At 41.7% G+C, this 27,626-nt stretch overlaps 1 protein-coding gene across 1 annotated transcript in view; it reads left to right on the top strand.

The window, feature by feature from the left end:
• Positions 1–27,626, top strand: part of DAPK1 (death associated protein kinase 1) — a 128,959-nt gene that overhangs the window by 27,943 nt on the left and 73,390 nt on the right. The gene's annotated exons all lie outside the window — the stretch shown is intronic.

Here is a 27,626-nt window from a genome sequence, read left to right as displayed (position 1 = left end):
GTTCTTAAAGGCACAATTCAGGGATAAAAAAATCAAGCTCTGCAAAAAGAAGCTAATGTATTTCTTGTCTTCAGCAATTAATCTTGACTTTTTTCAGGATTCACTAATGTTTTTCTCGCTATTTTTGGATTCAGCTAATGAGCTCCAAAAACCAGACCAATTTTTCCTTCACTAATCCCAAGATAACCTTTCTTGGCAGTATGTCCAGTCACATCATTCTTGTTCTATGCAGGCCACTCCTTCGTAATAATTCACTTTAGCCCTGACCCACATGATTATTCATCCCAGCCATACTCTCAGTATGACATCTCTGGAAATTCTGTGAAAGCAGCAGTACCACACTTTTTTAAATACTTACAAAGGAATAAATATTGTTTCTTTAATCAGGAAAAATAGCTTGCTCTGGCAGTGTAGGTTGGAATATATGGCTTTTGCAGATACTAGTGTTTATTACTGATAAAGTATTACGTACTAAACCCCGGGGTAAACCGGATATTACTGTTGCCATAACTGACTTCCCTGATAATAAGGAGCAATGAGCATTCTGCTTCCTTATTCATTGCTTTCAATGAGAATCTTTGCCTGAGTAAAGACAACAGCATCAGATGACTGAGTTCTGGTTGTAGAACCGTAGCTCCCTTCTAACAGCAGTCTGGTGTCTATGGGTGACAGGCAGGTTTCATTGCCCTTAGTGAAGGAGAGAGAAGCTATTTCAAAGAATAAAATTGTAGATTGGCTTAGTAGGTCTCAAAGCTTGAACTAGTGCTATTGTGGGCTTCTGTGAAAATAGTTGGGTAGAATAAGGGGCTTATGTGTATGAAAGAGGGAGCAGGTCCAGTCAGTTTGTAAAGAATGCCAGAAATCCATGTCATTTTTTCCTTTCTCGGACAGTCAAACCTGCTCTGTTGGTTTTGGTGTGGCAGGAAAGACGTCTATAACCTCTGTGTCTCTTCACATACGCACTTCCAAAATGATATAGATGTAAACTAGTGTTGAGTTTCACTGATCCATACAAGGTTGAAAACCTGTGTTTCAGGATAGGTTATGCCCCAGGTCAGTTGGGGGCGAATACTAGCTACTCTTACCGGCATTCTTAAAATAATAAAATCCAAAATTGTGTTAACATTTTTCTGGAGAACTGAAATGGAATTTAATTAGAGAAACCTGGAGATCCATATGTAGTCTCTTAAACACAGAATTCCTGGAAACTCCTTGGCAAATATATGAACTTGACAGTTGTACTTTGTCACTATTTTAAATTTCTTATTGCACTTAAAGGGGGCTGAACTTGGCACAGAGGCAGATGGATAACGTAAAAGTCACAGAAATGCCTGCCAAAATCCTGCTGCACAAAGAACAGAAAGCAGAAGGAGGATGTGAAAAAGAGAACAGAGAGAGTTTCTATCAATGCTAGCTATGCAGCAACCCCAGTTGATTAATCCTTTTGCCAATGCCGCAGATTGATGGTTCATCATGTGGTCACCCATCTGCCACTCAGCAGTTAGGTTAAATTTAATTTTGTTTGTTTTTTTAAAAAACACATTTCAAGTCCTCTTCAGCTATCTATATACAGGGCACACAACAGCATCTACAACAGTTGAATTGTGTATGTTTAACTCTTTGAGTAAGTATATAGTTTTTGTCCTTTTTAATGGTAAAAACTAGATATTAATTTAGACTTTAACTACCCTGTTCCAGAACAAATGCTTTGTTTCAGTTCATGCTTTTAACCTATACGTGCTATGAACCAACCTGCTCATAACACCCATAGTCACAAGGGTAATTTTTCTGTTTAATTTTTGCTAGTCCCCGAACTTCTTTCTACACTTTTGGGGCTTTCTTGTTTAATAAAATATACTGTATAAGTATACATACCAATGCGCTGATTATTCAGGATCAAAATGTGTATGTCACTCTGTAACTAGTGATACTTTGACCATTCTGTTCCTTTAAGTGAAATTGGTGCATGTTAAGGGAAGAAAACACTGGCATCAGGAAGTTGAAATGTTGTTTAATTCCAGAATTGATACATCACTGCCAAAGTGTTTTCCTCACACAGCACCTTGATGATGTGCCTGACCCTTTCCCTGAAGGGACAATCTTGGCAAGCGAGAGAATAATTTAGTTCCAGTCCAGGCGTTAATATCTACGGCACTACACATATTGGGAAGAGAGGATTTGGAGACAGGCGTCAAAGGTTCAGAAGAGATCCAATTGAGAATGTAGGTTCATGATTCAGATCCTGTATTAGTAATGTACTTAAGAACATGCCTAACTTGAAGACTTTAATGGGATAACTTAAGTGCTTAAAGTTGAGCATGTGTTCATCAGTCAGGGCGGAATAAAAAAGGAACAGAGCAGAGCTGATAGAGGGGAGAATGAATTTGCAGTGGTGTGGACTCTGGAATTTCTCTAGGAGATACTGTGGCCTAGATGCAAGGTTCAAAGAAGCAGATGTGAGGGTAAGCCAAAGGATTCTTGAGAAAAGGGTGAAGTTGAAGACCATAGAGCTCTCAGAGAGGATGGCGCTTTGTGAGAGAAGTGGCCAAGAGGGAAAAGTCATTGATTTCAGAATATCAGAAATGACTAAAAGAATTCAAGATAAGGCCTTTTGCATTTATTGAAGACTGAAGAAAGAAGAGGGCAGCAGATGGAGAGAATGAGCATGATACAGCAGAACTTCAGAGTTACGAACACCTCGGGAATGGAGGTTGTTCGTAACTCTGAAATGTTCGTAACTCTGAACAAAACATTGTGGTGGTTCTTAAAAGTTAATAACTGAACATTGACTTAGTACAGCTTCAAAACTTTACTATACAGAAGAAAAATGTTTTTAACTATCTTAATTTAAAAGAAACAAGCACAGACACAGTTTCCTTACTTTGCTGAATCTTTTTTTAAACTTGCCCTTTATTTTTTTAGTTATTTACGTTTAACATACACCGCTACCTCAATATAACGCGACCCAATATAAGACGAATTCGGATATAACGCGGTAAAGCAGTGCTCCGGGGGGGCAGGGATGCGCACTCTGGTGGATCAAAGCAAGTTCAATATAATGCAGTTTCACCTATAACACGGTAAGATTTTTTTGGCTCCTGAGGACAGCGTTATATCAAGGTAGAGGTGTAGTACTGTATTGTATTTGCTATTTTTTTTCTCTGCTGCTGCCTGATTGCATACAGTACTTCCGGTTCCAGAAGAGTTGTGTGGTTGACTGGTCAGTTCAAAACTCTGGTGTTCATAACTCTGAGGTTCTGTACATGTACAGTTTTTATAGTCCCAGGATCTCTGTCCTGAAAAGTTTTAAAAACCAGCTCTTGAAGAAAGATGAAAAAGCAACAATCTGCTCAGAATACTAGTTTTCTGTTGCTCCAATTCACCTGTTACACTGTTGTTGTTTAAAAAAAAAAAAACATGCTAGGTGCCTTAGATTACAAATATAAAAGAAAAGCTCCCTGGCCTAAAGAACCTACTGTTGTACTCTTGACCTCACTTGTAGTCTCTCTGTGGGCACCCTTTCAAGTGATAGGCCCACACCGGAAGTCTAAAGTGGAAATCTGCCATTCGCCAACTTTTAACTGGATCACCGAGTTAGAGCGCTATTTGTTTCCCAACTATATTACCTCCAGCAGGTCAAAATGGGTTTGGCCCCTGCTTCAGGATCCTCTCTGGAGGCTGTGACCAGCTGGTAAATGGAGTGACAGAGAACAGCTTGTTGAAAACAGAATGATCTGTTTATCCATAGGAATGCCACAGGCAGAGAGAAAAGGGTTATAAGTAACAAAAACCTAAACACATGTATCTCATCAAACCATTATCCGTTCCTTGTCTGTTTTAGGTGTGATCCATTTGTACAGTAATCCCTTCTGAGTTTGAGGTTCAGCCTGCATCTCTGCAGACAGTGCTTCTGTGTCTGAGATTATGAGCAAAGTTCCTTTGTCTGATCTGGGACCTTGAACCTGGTCTTAACTGGTTAAGATAGGAAACTGTCTTCCAGCAGTGGATTCCTTGTGTTGTCTATTTGAGCACCAGGAAGCTAAGGATGTGTACAGTCATCAACTTGGTTCCTCAAACCCAAAGATAACTAAGACTGACTTAACCATTAATAAGGACAAAATCCATCAAATCCACAGAGAGAGATCCTAAAATGTATTATATATAAATTTATAAAATTAATACAGAAGTTTCCCATGTTCTTCACACTTATTATCTAAATAAACATGCATTCAAGACAACAGCTATTAATATGACACTTTTAGGGGGCTGAAGACTCTTGTCTTGACTTAAAATCAGTCCAAAATCTGCCTCATTCCAGTTGGCTTTTTTAGTTTCTCCTTTTTTTTTTTCTTAGTTCATTGGTATTATAGTAGCACCAACAGGCCCTAAGCAAGACTGGGGTCCCAGTTACCTGCACAGGAAGAGATGGTACCTGCCCGTAACAGCTTACAGTCTAAATAGACCAACCAGGCAATTGGTGGGAGGGAAAACAGAGACAGAGATGTCAAGTGACTCACCTGAGGTCACACAGCAAATTATTGTCAGAGCTGAATGGTCTCACTTTCCTATCTTTTACTTATCTGGTTCCTGATAGTTTCCCCCCCCCCCCCCCAGCTGTGGAAAAGTATCTCCTGTGCCTCATTTGCAGAGTGGGGGACAGAAAAAGGTGGAGGAAGTGTAAAAGAGTTTGAGGCATAATTAGGGTGACCAGATATCCTGTTTTGGGGGACTTTTTCTTATATAGGCACCTATTACCCCACCCCCTGTCCCGTTTTTTCACAGTTGCTATCTGGTCACCGTAGGCATAATGCCTTAAAATTTCTGTTGGTCTTGTTGGCCTCTGCCTTCCCCTTGAGCAAGGAGGTGGGATAACCCATCAGTCTGATGCAGCTGAATTATTTGTTTCTTGAATCAGGTCTATAGCAATAAATCATTTTACACAATGTAGTACTGTTGTTAATATGACCACTTGTACTGCTGTGTTTTGCCACAGGCGACAGGTGTCTATAATTCCCGGCATACTTCAAATGTGCCATAGAGCAATCACATTAAATCAGTGTCTAAAAAAGAAAAATATTCCCCAGAGAATTAGCTGAAGGAGTTTAGTCTGAATGTCTTCATCTTCTAAAGTAATTAGATTAGTATTACATACTATAATTGTATATAATACATTATATAAGCTTCTAAAGTTTTGTGCCACTTTCTGAATGTGAGGTAATCCATGATTTATTTATTTATTTTATTATGTCGCTGTTTTTTCAGTTAAAGTTTGTCTGAAATACATAGGTGCCTTAAACAAATTTAGTTTGGCAGATCACAGGAGAGGTTAATGTTTAGGTAATGTGTCCCTTAAATTAAACATAAGCATATGAAGTGGTTGCCTCGCTTATAGAAGAAAAAATTGGGTAAAATGTAGATAAGACTATCTGTAGAACTAGATAACAAAATATATAAACGCACAGGTTCCAATTTTAGTCCTGAGGAAAACTTATTCACAAAGGGTGAGCAAAGCTACTCAAGTTGTGGGTAGAGTAGTCCAGCAAGAATACATCACACACATACTCCACCAGCTGTCTGGTTTACAGATCTGATTCCAGAACTATATGTTTCAAGGTCCTTGCATTAAATTGGGACCTACAATCTCAGTAACTGTCTCTGCACCCTACCACAGCAGTACCTTTCAGGGCTACACTGTCTTGTGTAGTCCAGTTTTGAAACGTGGACAAGACATATTCTCCAAGGGGCCTACGTTTCAAGATTTACTACTGTTAGCTTGGTTCAGGCTCAACCTGATCTCCAATCTTGGGAGCTGAATGTAATTTCTTTTTGTGCAAATCTTTGCCTCACAACTGAGGCATGGTGCTTTCTTGGTCTCATTGTTGTAGAAGGCCTACATTGGCTTTGATCCCTCGGAACTAAACCTCTCTAGTAGAGAATAAGGAGGAGTGGACAGGTTTATTTCATTACAAAACTCTTTTTTCCTTTAGTTATGTGAGGGGTACCTAGATACCATGCTGATGAGCTCATGAGAAATGCTTACCTATTTGCACTTGTACTCAGAAGTCCGCACGGGGTTTCAAGTTTCCAAATGCAATTCAAGGTGTCTGTATTGATCAGTAAAGCCTGATTTGTATGTTTTGGGTCTTGTCTACTATAGAAATTACCGTTCTGTCCTCATTTCTTATCCTAAAAGTTGAGATCAGCTGCAGTGCTTGAGCTAACAAAGTGTCTAGATTCAAATGTCTGAGCGCTGGTTATAAGGTGCTCTCGGATGAGTGGCCTTGGGCTCTGGAACTTGCTTCCATTGTTGATCCAAAAGACTGAGTGCATTGACTTCATGCAATCCTGCAAGGCGCTTAAAAAAAACAAAACAAAAACACCTTTGCCAAAGGAGGTGGCTTTTGGAGAGGGGTAGGGTTGAGTTGGAATCTTTCAGCTGGTATTGAGTTATTTTGTACTAGTTTCGATTTGTGTAGGTGCATCCATTTAAAATCATCAAGGTGCATTTCATTATCTAAACTTGTTAATTTAATATTGAAATGATGGAAGGCCTTGTAAGCCTTATATGTGGCTCACTGAGATACTATCTGAAATGGTTCACGTTAAACAACGAAATCCTTGCTGAACTAAGAACTTTTGTGTCTACTATACTTGCTGTGTGCAAATTGCCCTACTAGGTTATAATTCAGTATTTTTTTTCTGTGTTATCCTCAGACTAAACCCTGGCACTCCAAATATTTGCATAAAATAAACTTGTTTAGTGCTGTCTATTCAGTCAATTTACTTTTTCATTAAATTGTTTACATTAAGCCAGAAGCATGAAAAGCATATTAAATATTTGCTTGTATTTTCCAGAGTAAAGGAAATGTAATCGATTATACAATTTTTTTCTTGATTACTTTTTCTTATATAGAAGATAAATGTTGTTAAACAGTTGTTGTTCAAATATCTAAAATGCACAAAAATAACATCCACTCAAAGTTATGAAGTCAATTTTTAGTAGGGTTGCCAGATGTCTGGTTTTCGACCGGAATGCCAGTTCGAAAAGGGGCCCTGGCAGTGCTGACTGGGCTGTTAAAAGTCCGGTGAGTGGCACAGCAGGTCTAAGGCGTGCTCCCTGCCTGCCGTGCCTCCGTGTGGCTCCCAGAAGCAGCGCCATGTCCCCCCTCTGGCTCTGCACACTGTCCCCGCCGCAAGCACCGGTTCTGCAGCTCGCATTGGCCAGGAACCGTGGCCAATGGGAACTGCGGGGGTGGCGCCTGCGGATGGGGCAGCGCACAAAGCTGTTTGGCCACGCCTCCGTGTAGAAGCTGGAAGGGAGACATGCTGCTGCTTCCGGGAGTTGCCTGAGGTAAGCGCCACCTGGAGCCTGCACCCCGATCCCCTCCCACACACCAACCCTTGGTCCCAGCCCAGAGCACCCTCCTGCATCCCAAACCCCTCAGCCCCACCCCAGAGCCCACACCCCTGCACCCCAACCCTCTGCCCCAGCCTGGAGCTCCCTCCTGCACCCTGAACCTCTCATTTCTGGCCCCACCCTGGAACCCACACCCCCAGCCCAGAGCCCGTACCCCCTTCCACACCGCAACCCCCTGTCTCATCCTGGAGCCCCCTCCTGCACCCAAGCCCCTGGGCTCCACCACTCAGCCTGGAGCACCGTCATATACCCCCAAACCCCTCATTCTTGGCCCCACCCCAGAGCCGCACACCCTGACGGAGCCCTCACCCCCACTTGCACTCCCTGAGTCAGCCCGGTGAAAATGAGCGAGGGAGGGAGGGAGGGGGGATGGAGTGAGCGGGGACAGGGCCTCAGAGAAGGGTTGTGGCAGGGTCAGGGCCTTGGAGGAGGGGCGGGGCAGGGACAGGGTGTTTGATTTTGTGCGAGTAGAAAGTTGGCAACTCTAATTTTTAGTCACATTTAGCAGAAAATCAAATAGGTGGACAACATAAGGAAGTTATAAATAGTCTCCATCTTAAACAAAATAGTGCTAAGAACTTTTTTACACAACTTTTTCCTCTTTCAAATTTGTTTTCATGACAATTTTCCTGTTTTGTACAGTGAAGCTTCTGTAGATCAGCTTAAAGCCCCATACACTGAGGCCAAATAACTTTTCAGCATTAAATAGACATACTTTACAGGAGAGATCTTGTCTTATCCATGCTGAACACATTTTGTATGCTGAACTCTGCAGTGTTCCGTGTTGAGCTATGATCTGGAACAAAGCTTTCCTCAAAGGGAAACATTACAGGCTTCCGCCTTACATAAAACAAAGAGGGCTGCACTCTTAATTTTCTTACATAGCAGCCATGGTTGGCAAGTGCTATGTGTTAACCTTCAGGCAAAAAACGCCAGGATGGTGCAACTGTTGCAGGTTTTTCCACTTCTTGAGTTTTTATTTATGTGCTGCACTCTTTATGAGAAATAACCTTTTAAAAGAAAAGGTAATCTGGTTCTTGTTCATAAAAACTAGAATATACCATATATACGTATACATATAGCATATCTATATAGATTTCTATATGTATATAGCTTGTGGGTGTGAGCACATGTGTAGTATACATATTTTGCCTATAAACAGGAGTAAGAAAGGGGTTTGCTCAGACCTATTGATTTCTTAAACTCATTCTCACATTCCATAAAATAAGGCATGTTCACCTAAAACTTCAGTTTCTTAGGAATTTAATGTTTTTGAATATGAACATTTCTTTAGTCATCGCACATGCAATTGTAATTTGCAATCACATTATTGGTGCCAAGAATCAGTTCTTTTCCTTTTGCATAATGGGCAGCACTAGTTAATGAATGTTGTTCAGACTGGCAAAAGTATGTGTAGGTGTGTGCGTGCATGCATTCTTCAACAGCATTTAACATGTATTGTAGGAGCTGTACTGGGGAATCTTCATGTATAGTCCTGTGGGTAGAATAAGTAAACCCATATGAAAGTGATCAGGCCTATTCTTTGCATTGTAAAGACCGAGAAATAATTCTGGTTTTCTTTTAATATGTGGCCACAGTATACTAAACATAAAGTGCAGGTTTAGCTTTATTTTTGGATCCCATTAGTAATCCCCTGAGCCAGCCAGTCCCCTGAACTGAATCTACTCATGCGTATTATTCCATGTGGCTGAGTTCAATGTTCTTTTGTCATTCAAGGAAATATGATCTTGATTTGAATCTATACATGCATAACACTTTGATACATTGGAATTTGGCAGTACCAGTCACCTCCTTGGTACCAATTCTAAATGTTAACGTGCCAGGAAAGTTCAAATTGGCTTTGTATGCAGTCAGCATACTTGATAGAATACATTTGTGATACTCTCCTCAAGGCACCCAGAAACATAAGCCACTGTTACTCCACTGTCTCAGCAAGGGAGAGCTTTGCTGGGGCTTAAATTGTGTGTCAGCGTCCTGCCACATCAGTTTATCCGCCTCCCCTGCAAAGTCCTTGAGACTCTGCCAGTCTGAACCTAGCCTTGCAGGTAACAGTGAACCCCAGTTTGCAAGTTCCACAGAAATATTACTCTGCAGTATCCAGTCCCTCTCACTGTACACTCCCAGAAATTGTTTGATGCCTCCAAAGAGACAGTACACGCACCAGACTGTTAAGTCAGTTGAGGACTCCCATTTTAATTCAGTGTAACAGCACTGAGATGGCTTATAGTAAAATTAAGAATAAGTTTGTTAACAAAGAACAGAGAGTAAATGGTTACAAACAAAATAAAAACATACTTTCTAGTGCCTAAAACTTAATTCTAACAAGTTATGTCTTTGTCTAAACAGCTTTCTCAGTTAGAGTATCTCCAGCCCTTCCTGGTAGGAGGATCCAACATTCACAGAATCAGAGGATGCTGTGCCCTTGGTTCGCAAAGTGATGGATAACTAAAATATCTTTTTATTCCCCTTATATTTCCCATTATCTTTGTCTCGAGCCAGGAAGTCTTCCTGGGGGTGCAAACTCTGTCCCCTTAAGCTGCTACTTGTTAGCTTGATTGCTTTATTTACCTTGAGGGTAAATGTACTTTCATTGTCTTCTGCCTGTAATCAAGCCAGTCATACAGGTAAACTCACATTTCTTTGTCTAGTGCTGACTTGATTTATACACTGCCTCCAAAACACATGTTAATAACATATTTCCAGCACACATACATAACTTTATACACAGCTCGTACATACATCATGCAATAATGTTCATGACCAGCATATCACCAGTTTTTATACTATACTATAAAAGTGTGTCATGTAAAGTACAATAATATTGTATACAGTCAGTTGATTCAGTTGCTTGTTCTTTGGGATTCGGACCCTGATTGTCACAACATTAAAAACAAAAAGCATTACTTATAGATTTACATATAAGAATGGAAAGAATAGAAAATATTCAGTAGGGGCAGAGTGACTGGAAAACATAGATTCCATTCCTGTTTCTTTTTCCTTCAGAATCTCATGTCTATTCCTCTTGAAATGTTTTCATATGCAGTAAAACCCAATTTAAAGACTTTTTTTGAAAGCTACATATACACACCACCTCCATCTTAATGACAAGCCCCTGAAAACTGTCATATATTCTCTCCCTGTCTCTCTAACAAAGAGTTTTATATGCTTTAAGTCCTAACCTAGGCTTCTCTGGGTTTCTGGGAAAATTATGAAAATAAGAGATTGAAAAAATCACTTTTTGAGCAAGCTCAATAAACATCTACTGAGATTCTGTAGCAGCCTAATTAAATCACAGAAAGTAGAACATAGGCCTTCTGCCCAGCTTGATATGCACAAGGAGTACTGCTCTAAGGTTGCTCCTGGGAAAGTTTGCACGAGGGATTATAAATATTTAATTGAAACACACAATATAATGCTTTTATAACTATTTAAACAAAGAAACCCTGACCTCATTAGGTGTAGGAGAAAATCACAGTCTAAGAAAAAGCTACCAGTCCCACAATTTTGAGTCTCGGCAACTTCTGTTGCATTCTGCAATCTTGACTTCAAATGAAATTGCATCTGCTTACGCCAGCAGGCAGTTTAGCCTATAGATGCTCTTACAGTGTTCTCAGTCACTCTGCCTGTTGTCTTCTATTCTCTTCTTTCTTATATGTAAGTCTATATTAGGAATATATTTTGTTCTTAATGTATTCTATCAAATATATTGGCTGTGTAACAAAATCAAGTTCACTGGCTGTGAACTTCGCTGGAACATTAGCATTTGGAATTGAGTGTCTTGGAAACTAGGATTGATTTTGTTTTCATATTAAAACATTTAAGTACTTCAAGTAGGAGCAAGATGGAGTATTCTAGATAACTTCTGTTTAAAATGGAAAGGAAGTGGAGGATGAATATATCTCTTAAAGAGAGTCTGGGAAATAGAACAAAACCAAAAATGATTGTTATTTGGTAAAACTTTTTAGTTTGAGAGTCATAAATTTTCTGTCTATACTTTAGGTATTTTTAAGATATTAGCTGGTCATTTAAAATGAAATATTGGGTAAATTTCTATAACAAAATAACAGAAATATTGTAAATAGTCTGATACATTGGAGTTTGTTCAGATCATTCCTGAAAACAAAAAGTACTTGGGAGGGGAAAATTCTATTTTGCCTCACTGTAGAAAGAAGAAGTTATTGGATCCGGGCTTTCTTCTTTCAGTAACTAATCCTACACATACACAAAATAAAGTACCTGAAAAGTTTATAATCCCAGTTTAAGATGCCGTTAAATTGTTGCCTCTGTTTGCAACCCAAAATTGCATCTTTGTGTTTTGATTTGTATTGCTACCGTCTTGCACTGCAAGCTATCTAATTTTTCTTTCTACCTGCCCTTAGGTTTTTCTTGGCCTTGCTGCTTTTCCAAGAAACTATTTCCTGCTGATATTTGCTTTTCTGACTAGTTCCCTCCTCCCCCCCAATGTATTAGATTGCATTTTTCAGATTAAATCTAATTGTATTTCCAGTATATATTTCTAAAATCTCAAGATAATTTCTCTAGCTTTACTGATGCTTGCCACTCCTTTTAATTAAATCTGAACACCATATTAAATTAGATCTCTGTTTACTTGCTCTTTTAGATTATTAATGAAGAGGTTGACTAAGTCCAGTCCTAACTGTGTCTGTGGCACCTTCCCTGCCACCTGCCCCACATCCCCATTCAGAATGATACATTAGCATTTATTGCTTTTTTTGTGAATTCCCTTCACACAGCTTTCAATACTTATGACATATCAAAGTCAATTTCTATTTCTCTCTCTAGGTTTCGTGATGCACCCATCACTGTAGTATTGGAGTATTATTTTTAAAAAATGGTCAAGAAATAATTGCTATCATGAAACATCATATCCTAAAAAAATACAGTATCGTGTGTAACCCTAATTTTTCTTTGTACTCCTTTGCCCGGCCTCTCCCTCACTTATTTCTATCATGCTATGGAGGTAGGCTTTGTTAGCCATGTATGTATATGTGCAACCCTAATTTTTTTTCTCCCTGTATTCAGATGCTTGCAGCTCCTTTCCTACCCTTGCCTTTCCTAGTGAATAGGCACTGTTGCTGTCGTTCATAGAGTAGCCAAGTGAATGTTTTGCAACCATTCTGATCACTGCTGCTTGGAGTGGCTGCAGATTGTTAAAATATACTCCTAACCATGGATACAGAATGGAACTAGATCATCTCCATTATATGCTCCATCTATTTCAGCACTTGAAGTGTGAACCCAGTTCTTGCACTGACGACTGTTTTTGTTTTGGCTGAACCATCAATGATTACAAATTTTTAAAAATTGGTCCTTACTACCCAAGATACAATCCAATATCTTTCAGATCCTGGTGCCCAAAAACATTCCTTTTCAGTTTCTTTACCCTCTCCTTTCAAAATTCTCTGATATACTGAGAACTTGAAATTGAAAAAGGCCTATTGACATTCTCTTGCTGGCTGAGCCATTGAATCAAACAGTAGAGAGAGAGAGCATGCAAGCTCAAAAATGTTAAGGACTGTTACTAGCACTTCTTGCAACTGTCTCATAGAGACTGAACAAATAGAATATGAGATTATCATTCTTGTGTTGGGTTAATTCTGTGTCCAGTCGTATATTTTACTTGGTTTCAGAGTTTAAAACAGACTGGGTTTTCATTTAATAATGTCTGTTTTTTCCCCTGAAATGTCCTCTGGAAAAGGATGTATTTGCATATGCAAGCATAGATAAAGTGCTTCTGACAACACAGCAAGTCCTGATATCTTGCCACTTGTTTCCCCTTCTATCAGGGTTTGCATAGGTTTTGGTTTTTTTCCTTCACAGGCAAATGCTAGCAGTATTAAAGCTGCTTCTCAGTTTAAAGGGACTAACTTTTAAATAAATAATAAATTTAAACAATTCTGGGACAGAGGTGTGATTTTAGTCTTTTGAATATGGTACTGAGTATCTGATACTCCATTGCCACCAGTTAATGCTCAAATAGCATGGCAAGATAGTACCCTATTCATTATAGTTTACCAGCCCTACCCATATTGATAGTGGCTTATCCTGTTTCCAACTAAATGGGGTGAGGGTGGGAATTTATATAAATAATAGCACAACTACATTAATGCAAGTGACATATGTCACACTTCAGGGCAACTCCACCTGTATTTCCCCTTAACAGTCCAGCAAGAGCACCCATTCTTGGCTCCCAGCTCCTCAGCCGTCACTTTTTGGCTTGAGACTCACATCTTTCTCCCTCCCAAATGGGCTGCACAATTCCCTTCCTACACTGTGAGTTCCCCAGCAAGTCAGACTGCTTAAACTTTGCTTTCTCCTCAGAGGCTAATAAACAGTGTAATTGCCCACAGTTAGAAGTTACCACATAGCCCTTTCTAAGCAAGCACATTTATTAAGGTGAAAGCATTACAGAAAAAAACATTAAAAACAATAAAAGAACCTACACACATGCTAATGAGCTTACCAAAGATCATCCCCAACTCCAACTAGGCTTCTGGCAGCTGATCAGTCTTTCAGGCCCCACCAAGGGGCTTGTCTGGTTACAAATTTATAACAGTTGTGAACTTGGAACAAGCACACCCGTGAATCTGTGAGTTCCTTCTTTATACAGTTTGGACCTTTGATCTGGGGATCCTAAGAACCAGTAATCAGGAGACAATCATCTTCTCCTCAGGGTATAGCTTCAAAGGGCTGGGTTTTTGCCTAACCAGAGGCAAGAGGCGCACAGATTTGCATTCACTTCCCCCTAGATATTTCCCGGAAATATTGTATTGTCCCAAAAGTTCATTCTTGTCTGCCACGTTGTTCAGTATAGTCCTTTGATCATCCAGGCCCACAGTAATACATAACTTTTGCATTTAGTACGATGGACTCCAAAGATACTTTATTTAATTCAATAAGATCTCCCAAAGATATTGCAGGAAATTGCTGTCTGTCACAACATATGCAGAAGAAACGGTTTCTCTTGTGTTCCTCACATGGTATACTGTATATTTTGCAAGACCTGTGAATGCATGTGATAGCCCAACAGTGTGTGCAAAGCACAACCCTAAAAAGAACAGTGCACGAGCCTTACTATAAAGCAGGAGAAGGACGTTGTTATATCCACGTTGGCACTATTGCTGGCACTGTAAATGAAGGATGGGGAGGGGAGGGATGAATGCATGCTGGGCCCTCAATCCTTTACAGTTTCTGCAGAAACCTTGTCTGTCTTTTGGAAAGACTCATGTTTTCCCGAATTCTGACTGTATGCTGACCCCAAACCAGAACTTTATGGTTCTAAATGTCTGAAGAAGTTCTGACATCTTTCATGCCAAGAAGCCAGAATGGATGATGATAGTGGTAATATATGGAGCTAACTGACCGTGAGATTTTTATAAGAGCTAGAGGTGTCTTTGATTCCTTTACCTTTCATAGAAAGATAGTACTAACTTCTTTATCTCAGGGCTTTTTCCTTCCATCCTCTTGCTCTTTCACCTCTCCCACATATCTCCTTTCCTACAGGAGACCAGGGAATTTTCAAGTTGATGGAGCAGACACAATTACAAATGTCAGATATATTTGAAGAAATGTGTCTTGGAGCTTGTGCTCAAGAGAGTGATGGTATGTTTAAATTCACAGGAAGAGACTTGGGTTTCTGTATGTTTTAGATCAGGGGTTCCCAAACTGTAGCACACATACCCGTGCGGGTATTAATGAGACACATTTCTGAGGGGGTACACGGGAGAAATTATGTAATGGTGGACTTTATTTATTTATTTATTTATTTATTTATTGCATTTTCATAATAGGCTACTCAGACGAAGCTTTAAAAGTCTGTGGGGAATTTGTTATATAAAATACAGTAGTTAATTTACTTCAAGATGCACCAATGAACACAGATACACAGAGACGCTGATTTACAGAGCCCTTGCCTCCAATCACCGTACAGTTTGGGTTCAGTTGGCTATCAACTGTCCAGTCTAACTGAGCTCAGAACTTTGGGTGTTTTTGAAGGTGTTGTATATGTCGCACTATAACTATATCTGTACGTAACAATCAAATATGGACAGATGGCTAAAAACTGGTAGTGTTCAGAAGAACACACAAATCAGTGATGAGAAGGGTAAGGGTTAGGCAGACAGCTGGTTGATCTGGAAGTGGGTACACAATAAGTAATGTTTTTGAGAACCTTTGTTTTAGACCAAACCGATTCATTCAGAGATGGAAGTATGAAATAAAGAGGGCTATTTTAGCAGCAAACATCTTTGTTCTGTTGGATGATTGGCAGATAACGGCTTTAATTTAATTACATTATGAAGCAATAAACCATTTTTTGCATAGATTTGCTATCTAATATTTTTAAAACCCACATCCTCTCAGTATGGAAACTTTCTGCATAGGGAACGGTATGCTCCAAAAGTATTCATAAGTGTGTGGTGCTAATTGCACAGCACTTACATCCCTCAAGCCTGAGAAGTTATGTGCTTGCACTTCATAAAAGGTCTCAAATTATACATAGCCAATTGAAAATCCAGGGAAACTTCTGTGAAGTTACTATGGATTATAAAAGCATAATTAAATACAGATTCTGGCCCCAAGTGTTCTGTCTCCTTGAGAAACTGAAGTTAAAATAATCTGTGTAGTTTGAGGGCATCCTCTTACAAAATCAGTCTCTCAAGAAGTAAATCCAATATGAATTATTTGGTATTGTTTGAATTTTTTTAATGCTGCAACAATTTTCTTTTAAAGAAAAGGAATAGTTAGAAGATGAGCAGACAGACACTTACAGAAACAAATAATGGAAAAACACCTCACCTCAGCTCCCTTTTCTGAATTTAATTTTCCCCAGCAAAAGAAATGTAAGACAAAATAGTAGAAGTTCTTGACAGCAAAATAAGAACATAAGAATGGCCATGCTGGGTCTGATCAGTGGTCTGTCTAGTCCAGTATCCTGTCTTGTGACAGTGGCCAATGCCAGATGCTTCAGAGGGAATGAACAGAACAAGCCATTACAGAGTGATCCATCTCTGTCATCCAGGCCCAGCTGCTGCCAGTCAGAGGCTAGGGACACCCAGAGCAGTTACATGCCTGGCCATCTTGGCTAATAGCCAGTGATGGACCTATTCTCTATGAATTTATATAATTCTTCTTTAAACCCAGTTCTACTCTTGGTCTTCATAACATCCATCGGGAACAAGTTCCACAGGTTGACCGTATATTGCGTGAAGAAGTACTTCCTTATGTTTGTTTTAAACCTGTTGCCTATTAATTTCATTGGGTTATCCCTGGTTCTTTTCTTATGTGAAGGAGTAAATAACACTTCCTTATTCACTTTCTCTACACCATTCATGATTGTGTAGACCAGGAAGCGGCAATCTTTGGCACGCGGCCCACCAGGGTAATGGGGGCTGCTCCAGGCCTATGGGGGCTGCGGGAAGCGGCAGCCAGACATTCCTCGGCCCGCGCCACTTCCCGCAGCCCCCATGGGCCTGGAGCGGCAAACCACGGCCAGTGGGAGCCATGATCGGCCGAACTTGCGGACGCGGCAGGTAAACAAACCGGCCCGGCCCGCCAGGGGGCTTACCCTGGCGGGCCGCGGGCCAAACATTGTCGATCCCTGGTGTAGACCTCTGTCATATCCTTCCTTTAGTTGTCTCTTTTCCAAGCTGAAAAATCTGTTCCATACCTCTAATCATTTTTGTTGCCCTTCTCTCTACCTTTTCTAATTCTAATATATCTTTTTTGAGTTGGGGTGAGCCCTACACCTTGAGACATTTTAAAACTAGTCTGGACAAAGCATTTGAAAATATATTGTAGAGAATAATCCTGCCCTGGCACGGGGGGATTGGATAAGAATAGCTAATAAGTCTCTCCCATCTTTAATCACTGTGATTCTGATAGTCCTTTTTTAAAAGGACTATCTTCAGCTGTGGTACCTTCTTGTAAGGAAATTGGATTTTGTGGTTATGGTTCTAAAATGTCTGTGACTGCCATTGCAACTGTCTGTATTTCTGCTAATTAGTAGTTGTGTTGTGAGCACGCTAAAGAAAAATTGAAGCCAAAAAAAGAGCACTGGGATTTAGAGTGCTTTAGTGTCAATTGTCACTTGATCATATCATTTTTGCACAGTGGATTATAAGAGGCAGCATATGAATTTTTAAGGGATGAAAATTTTGAAACAAAAAAACTGATTTTCAGTTAATAGGATAACTGGTCAAAAACCGTTTGTTTGGTTTTTTGTTTTTTGTTTTAAATCATTGTACTGTATATAGAGGCATTGGAGGCATGATGCCAAGTGCCCTGAAAGGAGCGGATTTAGAGTAGTAATTAACTACTGGTTCAATAGGAATTACGAGATCACAAAACAAATTACTGTTATTAAGGAAAGTATTTGTTCTCACACCAACCAGTCATCATATTTCACTGTCTAACTTGATCTAGCCCTGTGTGTCTTTAAAAAAAAAAAAAAAAAAAAGCTGCTATAAGCTAGTTATATTTTCAATAGAATATTGTATGTGCATGTTTCTGTGATTTACCTCTTATTTCAGTTTAGCTGTCTCTAAAATGACACTAATTCATGTGATCCCTGCTGTAAACAACAAAAACTACATAACGTCTGTGTGGCTTGCTACTTTATAGAAGGTAGTGAACGTATGCTGCAGTAAGAACAAAGGTGAGCAATGAGAGAAAATCATTGGAAGGAACCGAGCCAATCATCGTATAGCTGACTTTAGTTTGCATGCAGCAGTCCTAATAGTTATTATTTACTAAAATGGCATTTGTTTATTTTTCCTACACTTTTTAAAAAGGGAAAGGCGGGGGGGGGGGACGGGGGACGGGACAAAATGGCTTTGCTTTGAGATCACAGCCATGAAATAGCCCTTTGAATACGTTGTAAAGATGATCTGCATATACAGTACTTAACCCCACAGTTAGTTGTTTGTTATTATGTACTGAATACCACAAATAGGAAGACTAAGAAGACTATTCAGCATGTAAGTAGAATTTTTTTTTTACTTTATTCATTTGACACTCCAGACTCTGAGAACTATGTTAGAGAATTGTGCAATCATAGAACCCCACTAGAGCATGGTTGCAACCAATCCATATAAGGAGGCAAGTGAATGGCATTTGTTTTTAAACGATGTGGGGTAGTTTTGGAACATCTTTCAGTAGATTTAGGTAGTATAACCTTTGGGGTATAGAGAAATAAAATATTTGCAAAAACAGTGCCATATGTTTAAGAAAACTACTTCTCTTACCTGGACTCCCATCCTTTGTCCCCAATAGGTCAGCTTCATGCTCTAACAGGTTGGCTAGGAAATCACCCTAGAGGGTAGCCAAGATGTGGAGTAGGTGTGGGAAAAGGCATGATTTTTAATACTACTTAGGCCATGTCTACACAACAAACTTTGGATGATGCAAATTACCTCAGCGTAAAGCTGCCAGTTAAGTATGCACGCTCATGAGCAATATACGAGCTCCTTGCATCAGTGCTGCACGTACTCACCAGGAGTGCTTGTGTGGCTGCACAGTGCGGTGCACCATAGGTAGGTATCCCAGTGTGCAACTAACCACCGTCTGGCATGCTGTTTTGTGGCAATGTATGGTGAGATAGAAATGAGTTGTGTAGGGGTGACTGGGAGCCAGGTTCCCATCTTGCAACTTTCTCCATCCCATAGTGCCATCCTTATCCCATAATTTTCACACTTCTTTTTAAAATCCCACAAGCCTGTATGGCACTTCACGCTGTCCATCTCTGACAGAAGCATGGAGTCCACACAGCAGCTTTGTGCTACTGTCATGAGCATTGAAAACAGAGGACAAACAATCCTCCGGTATTTGGAGAGTGGCAGGAAAAACTGCAGCAGAAGGGGACATGACAGTTTCATGCAAGTCAGATTGCTGTGGGAAAATCAATTAAAGGTTGTCAGTGGTGTTCACGGAGCAAACGGCAGGCGGTGGCGCGCCACTCCTGGGCCATAGAAATGAGCACTGACTGGTGGGGTCACATCTTAATGCAGTTTGGGGAAAACAAGAAGTAGCTGCAGAACTTTCAGATGCACAAGGCCACATTCCTGGATTTGTATGCCAAGTTTGCCCAGCCATCTAGTGCAGAATGAGAGCTGCGCAGACAGTTGAAAAGTGAGTGGCGCTCATTCTGTGGAATTTGCAACTCTGGATTGCTACTGGTCAGTGGGAAATCATTGTGGAGCTGGAAAATCCACCCTGGGGGCCATTGTCATACAAAATATGCAGAGCCATTAATGGTCTTCTGCTATGCAGGACTGTGACTTTCGGTAATGTGCAGGATATAGTGGATGGATTTACAGCAATGAGATTCCCAAACTGTGATGGGGTGATAGACAGCATGCATATTCCTATTTTGGCACCAGCCCACTTTCCCACAGAGCACTTCAACAGAAAGGACTACTTTTCTGTGATTATGAAAGTGTTGCTGGATCTCTGGTGACACTTCATCCACATCTTTGAGAACAAAGGACTGTTCAGGAAGCTACAAGAGGGGACATTCTTTCCTGAACAGTGGATTACCATTGGCAATGTTGAAATGCCAATCGTGATCTTGGGGGACCCACCCTACTCCCATCTCATGAAGCTGAACACCAGCCACCTCGACAGCATCAAGGAAAGATTCAAGTACTGGCTCAGGAGGTTCCCAATGACAGTTGAATGTGCTTTTGGTCATTTGCAGAGATGCTGGTAATGGCGTTGTTTACTCAAAGACTGGATCTCAGTGAGAAAAATTTCCCAATGGTTATAGCAGCTTGTTGTGCCCTGCATAATATCTGTGGGGCAAAGGGAGAGAAGTTGCTGCCGGGGTGGAGAGCAGTGGAGGAGGAGCGGCTACCTGCTGAGTTTGAACATCCATACACAAGTGCAATTAGAAGAGCTCAATGCAGAGCTATGCTGCTGAGAGAGGTCTTAAAAGAGCAACTTAACAGTCAACCTCAGTAATGTGTTGTGTTGGATTGTGCTCTACCTGGCCCTGAAGTTTTGGGGGCTGTTAGGGATTGTACGGTGCTTGGTGTACTTTTATGAATATAACACTGTCTGCTAATACACCTATTAATTTTGTGGTGCTTGCTGTGCATTTATAATTATTACACTGTCACTGATCCCATGAGTTCTGTCGCCCTGTACAGTAACAGGTGGTGGGTGCTTTCAGTAGTGCTAGGAATTCTGCAGCATATGTTGTAAAGTAATAAAGATGAATTATTTAGCAAAAAAAAGTGCTATAAAAATGACAATAAAAAATTCTGAAATCCTTTAACAAAATAGCACTTAAAGGGAAAGAACATTCATGTCCATTTCAGTTCATTCTGGCTACATATACAGCAGCCATGGCGCTCCTAGGTCAGTGTTAGTGAATCTGTGGTTCTCCTTACTGTCACCCAGCGTGAAGTGTAAGGCTATGGATGTAGCTTCTGATGCCATGTGGAATATTGGGGGTATAGGGAGCTGCTGACCTCTCTGTGTACATAAACTGCTCTGCATGGCCTCTTCCAGCTAGTTCTACAGGGGAATGAAAAGCGAATAACAACACTACCTCTTTATGTTGTACCGCTACCTCTTCTAGTATGAGTAAATTAATGAAAAGTCAGTACCTGTGTCATCCTATGTTGGGGTTGGATGTTATCTGTACACTTAAACATGGTAATGGGAAATGCAATCACACACTTACACGAGGTCCTTTCCCCTGCATTGAGCTCGCCCGTGCTGGGCTGCTGGAACTGACTGGACTGTGGTGGAGTATCAAACAGGTCCTGGCTCATGGCATAGCTGGACCTCCTGCTCGCATGTCCCCTATCCTCCTCCCTCCTGACCCTTGCTCTTCATGTCAGAGGCATGTGACTTGGGCTCCTCAGCGGTATCCACAGTGGTGTGTGGTGTAGTGGCAGGATCTTCACCAAGTATGGCATGCAGCTCTTTGTAGAAGGGGCAGGTCTGCAGCTTGGCACCAGATCAACTATTGGCCTCCTGGTATGCCTGCCACAGTTCCTTTGCTTTCACATGGCACTGTTTCTGATCCCTGTCATACCCCTTCTCCTGCTTTCCCCAGGCAATCTGCTTGTAGATGTCCATGTTTCTACAGCTAGTCCTTAGCTGTGCTTGCACAGTACACTGTCTTCTCCCCACAGGCCCCGGAGATCCAATAACTTCTGTTTACTCCAGGTGGGAGTATGTCTGGAGCGTGCAGCTGGCATGGTTGGTTGGGCAGGTGCACACAACAAGAGAGAGCTACAGAGTGTACTTGCTAGACAATCAGGAAAAGTCTTTTCAAAAATAGGGGGTTGTGAGAGAGGCTTCTGGTCTCCATGAACCCTGGGCAGTGGACTTCACAATTGTGAGCAGAGCTGTCAGGCATTATGGGACAGCTGCTGGAGTACTGTTAGGGTCATCATAGGTCACGTTGAGTCTACAGTCGCACTGCATCGCCCACAGTATATCAACTATGGTTCAGCATTGTTCTGGAGGAGGTGTTACTGTGTCGCTGTAACAGGGTGCTTTCATTGGCGTGAGACAAATTTCAGTGCAGAGATATGCACAATTAGATTGACACAAGGCAACTTACATCAACCTAACTTTGTAGCATAGACCAGGCCTTAGGTTGTAAAGTGCCTAGGGGTGGCAGGGGTGCGACCGCACTCCCTGGCTTGAAATGGTTTCAGTCATGTACAGGGTTTACACCAGGGGTCGGCAACCTTTGAGAAGTGGTGTGCTGCCGAGTCTTCATTTATTCACTCTAAGTTAAGGTTTTGCGTGCCAGTAATACGTTTTAGCATTTTTAGAAGGTCTCTTTCTATGAGTCTATAATATATAACTAAACTATTGTTGTGTGTAAAGTAAATAAAGGTTTTTAAAATGTTTAAGAAGCTTCATTTAAAATTAAATTAAAATGCAGAGCCCCCCCGGACCAGTGGCCAGGACCCAGGCAGTGTGAGTGCCACTGAAAATCAGCTCACGTGCTGCCTTCGGCACGCGTGCCATAGGTTGTCTACCCCGGGTGTACAGTTTTGTTCAATGGCTTTCAGCATCCTCACTATAAAAATTGTTCCAATGCCACTGTGGGTGCCTCCTTTCTTCAGCATAGAACTCTACAATTAATGCAAGGACTAAAGATCAGAAATCAAAGAGCAAGGCTCTTCAGAAGATTAACTGCATATGTTGAACTGACAAAACAGTCATTAGTAAAGCTACTGGATTTTGTACTCAAATCCCGGATTTGATTGGACTTCGGAATACATTGTATATCCACATACTAAAACAATGTTGTATTTTCAAGACTAGCCTCTATTAAATTCCCAGGTTCATATTGGATCTGGAGCAAGTATCATGGTGTTGTGCACGTGTGTGTATGTGTGTGTGTGTGTGTGTGTGTGTATATATATATATATAGAGAGAGAGAGAGAGAGAGAGAGAGAGAGAGAGAGAGAGGTTAGCCCTTAGTAGATTTTTGGTGGAAAATTGTGACGATGCGTTTAGTTCTTTATACTGTGTAATAGTTGCTTAATTGTTCTTTGCTGTAAGGATGGCTTTCACATCCCACAGAAGCATGTACAGTTGGAGATAACAGGGTAGCTTTTTACATGTACACAAAGTGAATTGTGAGCTCCTGGGGGCTGTAAAGCACTTAAAATGTTAGAGGTGCTGTAAATAAGTCTTTCAGCTGTTTCACATTAAGAATACATCTAAAACTGCAAATTTGTGCAGAAAGTACAGTATGTGATGACTTAAAAGGTTGGTAATAGACAGAACAGAGGCTATTATGTCCATGTGACATTTGCCTTTTTTGTTCATTTCACTTTAAATAAAGGAAAAGGTCTGCATAAGGTTAAATTTTAGTCCTCATTGTGTAGGGAAACATTTCTATAGTTCCAGCATCTCCTCTTTATTGCTGTGTCTTAGATCAGGGCTTCTCCTTTGGAAGGAGTGTGTGAAGAGGTCAGTGGTTTCCATTCCCCTCCTTCCCTCACTCTCAACCTTGCTCTTCTAGTTCAGTCTCAAGTCTCTTGTTCTCCTTCCATAGGGTGTTTTTTCTCACTAGCCTTTTTAAGTGCTGGGAAATTACATAGTGGTAAAATCCGTGGTAGAATGTTGTTAAATCCTCCATGTGTTTAACATTACATCAGCTGCTTGTGGTTAAACCAACAATTTTTGTCCATTCTGATGGAAATCTTGTTTTATGCTGTGTGATCACATGTTCTAATATGCTCTATGTTTACCATTGCAGACAGTGCCATAGGGTTCTGCGTATGTTTCAGAACCCAGCCTCAGTGCTGTTACAGACCTAACCATAGAAAGGCAAATTGTTACCATTTACCAGATAACTTGCTTTCAACAGTGTAGACTTCCACCCTGCCAGACTTCACAAGATACTGTCTCACCACTTTAGTTGGGGAAATACAGTAGGGTTTCAGACTTGAAAGAATCAAATTGGAGAAGCAGGAGGGAACCCTAGAGAAAAAGAAAATCCTGGATGAAGATTGGTTGTAAACTTGTCTGTCAGAGAAACAGAAGTCTGTGCATTCTCAATCAAGTCATAGAATGCAAATCAGCTAAGAAAGTGTGAAGACATCTTGCCACTTGATGATTTTAGCCAGGGCCGACTCCGGGCACCAGCCCAGCAAGCAGGTGCTTGGGGCGGCCAGTGGAGCGGGGCGGCACATCTGGCAATTCAGCGGCGGGGCCGTCACTCCCTCTCGGAGCGAAGGACCAGCCACTGAATTGCTGCCGTAGAATGAAGCGGCGGTAGAGTTGCCGCCAATCGCGATGGCGGCTTTTTTTTTTTTTTTTTTTTTTTTTGCTGCTTGGGGCGGCAAAAACGCTAGAGCCGGCCCTGATTTTAGCTTATTCAGGAGTTCCCCTAATAAGCTGACATATCTGTTTTCTGACTGATGTTTCTGAGCTATGGTGATCAGCTGGCTTGGTCATTTGGTGGTGACAGTTTCCAAAGTAGCAGACTGCTTTTTCAAGTACAGCTGAACCTCAGTTTTCTGTTTTTCATAGTCTCTGTGCAGATGTGTGGAGAACCCCACAGCTTCTCCAATCCCTTCCAACAGAAGGGGAAAAAATGCCAGGAATTGAATTTTTGCTCTTATGTGTGGGAGTGCAGAGAACTATCATGCCAATCCAGGGCCCCGCTCCAGTCACTTATCATTAAGGCTGCGAGTCTGTCATGGAAGTCATGGATTCCATGAGTTTCTGTGACTTCTGCAGCCACTGGCGCTGGCTCAGGAGCTGCCCAAGCTGGCCAGCAGCAGCAGTTTGGGTTTGTGGGAGGGGGCAGGGGGTTGGGAGGGGGTGCTTACCATCAGGGGGGCTACCCAGCTTCCACGGCCCTGCAGCTCCTAGCTGGCAAAGGGGCTGGGGGGAGCTCCATGCCGCACACTGCTCGTGCCCGCAGGCCCTGCCCCCTAAGCTCCCATTTGCTGTGGTTCCCAGCCAATGGGAACTGCAGCAGAGCTGGCGCTTGTGGCGGGAGCAGCCCGCCGAGCCCCACCAACCCTCCCCTCCTAGCACCAACAGGGGTCCCAGGCCACACACCGTGGCCCGGCTCCCCCCAGCACCAGCGGGGGTCCCGGGCCGTGCTGCCCTCTGCCCCCCACCAGCGGGGGTGCCCCTACCCCCAGCATTCGCAGATCTCCGCCCAAGTTTTAGTCATGGGTATTTTTAGTGAAAGTCAGGGACAGGTCTCGGGCCGTGAATTTTTGTTTACTGCCTGTGACCTGTCCATGACTTTTACTAAAAATACCCGTGACTAAAACATAGCCTTGCTTATCACTTCTTCATCAGTGCAAAGTGGATCCTAAAGCTAGACAATCTGACCCTAGAGAATCTCCCCCCATGTAAGGAGATGTTACAGTAGCTCTATGCTACCCCTCTCCCTGTGTAGTTGAAGTGACTTAGAAAAGAGGATGTGGCTAGGACACAGCCCCTTTGGATCATTGTCAGCTAGCACAGCTTAAAGCAGTCTTCAAACTGCTCTAGTTTTTACTGGTAATCGGCCTGCTAGTGCAGAGTGCCCCCTATGTTGAAAAGCAAAAAGAGAATCTTTGTCCTTGTGTTCTGTAGTTGTCGTGAATGTTCCTCAGTCACAGATGAGGATCTGGTCCATTGCCTACTGAGAATACAGAACTATCAAGTGTTTCCCTTTTAAAAAATAAACTCTAAAGATTACATTGTCATCTGCATTTTAAAATGGCTATTTAAGGCCAGACATATTCTAATTTTTTTTTTTAATACACCACGATACGATATTCTCAGAAGGGGATAAATATGTTGCATAACATTATTAAACTTGGTGGGACTTGGATGCAGATTATAAAGTAGACAAATATATACATTCTTTTCTAAACCTATTTTATTTTTTTAAACTACTTGTTAATAAACACTTTTGGTATGAATCACATGTTAATTTTTTTCTGAAAGAACCTGCTCAGTTACGGCTGTGGAATCTTCAGCAACTCCGTTGTTAAAGATTTTATCGGACATGATTCTTACTTTCACGCAGAAGCAATATATACATTTTAAGTTTGTTTTTCAGGTATCTTTATGTCCGGAAGATGGGTTGCTTAGTTTAAATTTGAAAAGTACATATTTTTTAATTGAGGCAAAATGCGTAAGTGTTTTAAATGCTTTATACAGCTATCTACGGTATGCCTTGATTTAATTTAGTTTTACTAGAAAATATACTTTACAGAACAAACCTGCTTAGTTCCTCCCTTTGGCCAATCTGGCTTCAAAGGATTTTCCTGGTTCTAATTTCTGTCATTGTAATTCTGTAAATTCTCAATATAGTAACATGAACAGTCGGCCAAGAGAATTCTCATCTAGATAGTATGCTGTTTTAAAAAAACATAATCAGAAAATCCCAAAATGTTACAAATGCTATTCATTTAGAGCAGAAAATAAATTCTCGAAGTGTTTTGCTCTGAATCACTGTGTATTTTTTAAGGTCCAACAAAAGCCTTGTAACCCAACAAGACAGTGGGGTCAACAACTTTATTTGATTCACACAGCCTATAAATCAGTGTTCTTTTTCATTTTTAAGGGTGTTATGGTCTTGTCTTCCTGAATGCCAAGTAATTTTTTTTCCTCTTGAAAATTTTTCTAGTGGACGAGTTGATACAATATCAAGAAGTACGCTTACATTTCTGTGTTCAAAAAAGAAATAAAGCCAAGCTACCTGAAACCAAACCATCCTTCATTTAAAACAAAATATGCAGAGCAGGGATAAGTGAGTATGGATGGTATTGGATTCCACTTCGAAGAAATTCAAGGTTATTTGTCTGGGGATAAATAATAAACATAGTTATTTTAGAGAACGGAGAGGCCTGGAAAGCAGTAAATTTTTTTTTCAATGACAACTGTATAATTCTGGAATAATCTGTCACAGCTCTAATTTTTTGCCACTGTGGACAATGAATCTATTGCCTGTAGAGAAACGTACACCAAACTGAAGTGAGGTGCGTGGGTGGGTAAGGTTCTGTGCCCTGCAATATGCAGAAGGTCAGACTAGATCAGTGGTCTCCAACCTTTTTACGCATAAGATCACTTTTTGAATTTAAGTGCAAGCCAGGATCTGCCCCGCCCGGCTCACTCCTCCTCTTCCCCCCCCCCCCCACGTCACTCGCTCTCCCCGACCCTCACTCAGTTTCACCTGGCTTAGGGAAGGGGTTTGGGGTTTGGGAGGGGGTGTGGTCTCTGGACTGGGGCCGAGGGGTTTGGAGGGGGGGGGCAGCTCTGGGCTGAGCTTGGGGCAGGGGGTTGGGGTGCAGGAGGGGGTGAGAGGTGCGGACTCTGGGAGGGAGTTTGGGTGCAGGAGGGGATTCCGGGCTGGGGCAGAGTGTTGGGGTGCAGGAGGGGGTATGGGGTGCTGGCTCTGGGAGGGGGCTCAGGACTGGGGCAGGTATTTGGGGTGCAGGAAGGGGCATGGGGTGCTGGCTCCAGGAGGGGGCTCAGGGCTGGAGGTTGGGGTGCAGGAGAAGTGCGGGCTCCCGCCGGGCGGCACAGTGGGACTAAGGCAGGCTCCCTTCCTGCCCCGGCCCCACGTCACTCCCAGAAGTAGCCAGCATGCCCCTGTGGCCCCTGGCGGGGGGCACGTGGCTCTGCACGCTGCTCCTACCTGCAAGCACCACCCCCGCAGCTCCCATTGGCTGCAGTT

This window comes from Emys orbicularis, chromosome 6, assembly GCF_028017835.1.
Source record: "Emys orbicularis isolate rEmyOrb1 chromosome 6, rEmyOrb1.hap1, whole genome shotgun sequence".
Taxonomy (NCBI): Eukaryota; Metazoa; Chordata; order Testudines; family Emydidae; genus Emys; species Emys orbicularis.
The sequence above is the reverse complement of the archived record's forward strand: the minus strand, read 5'-3'. Positions and strand labels throughout refer to the sequence as shown.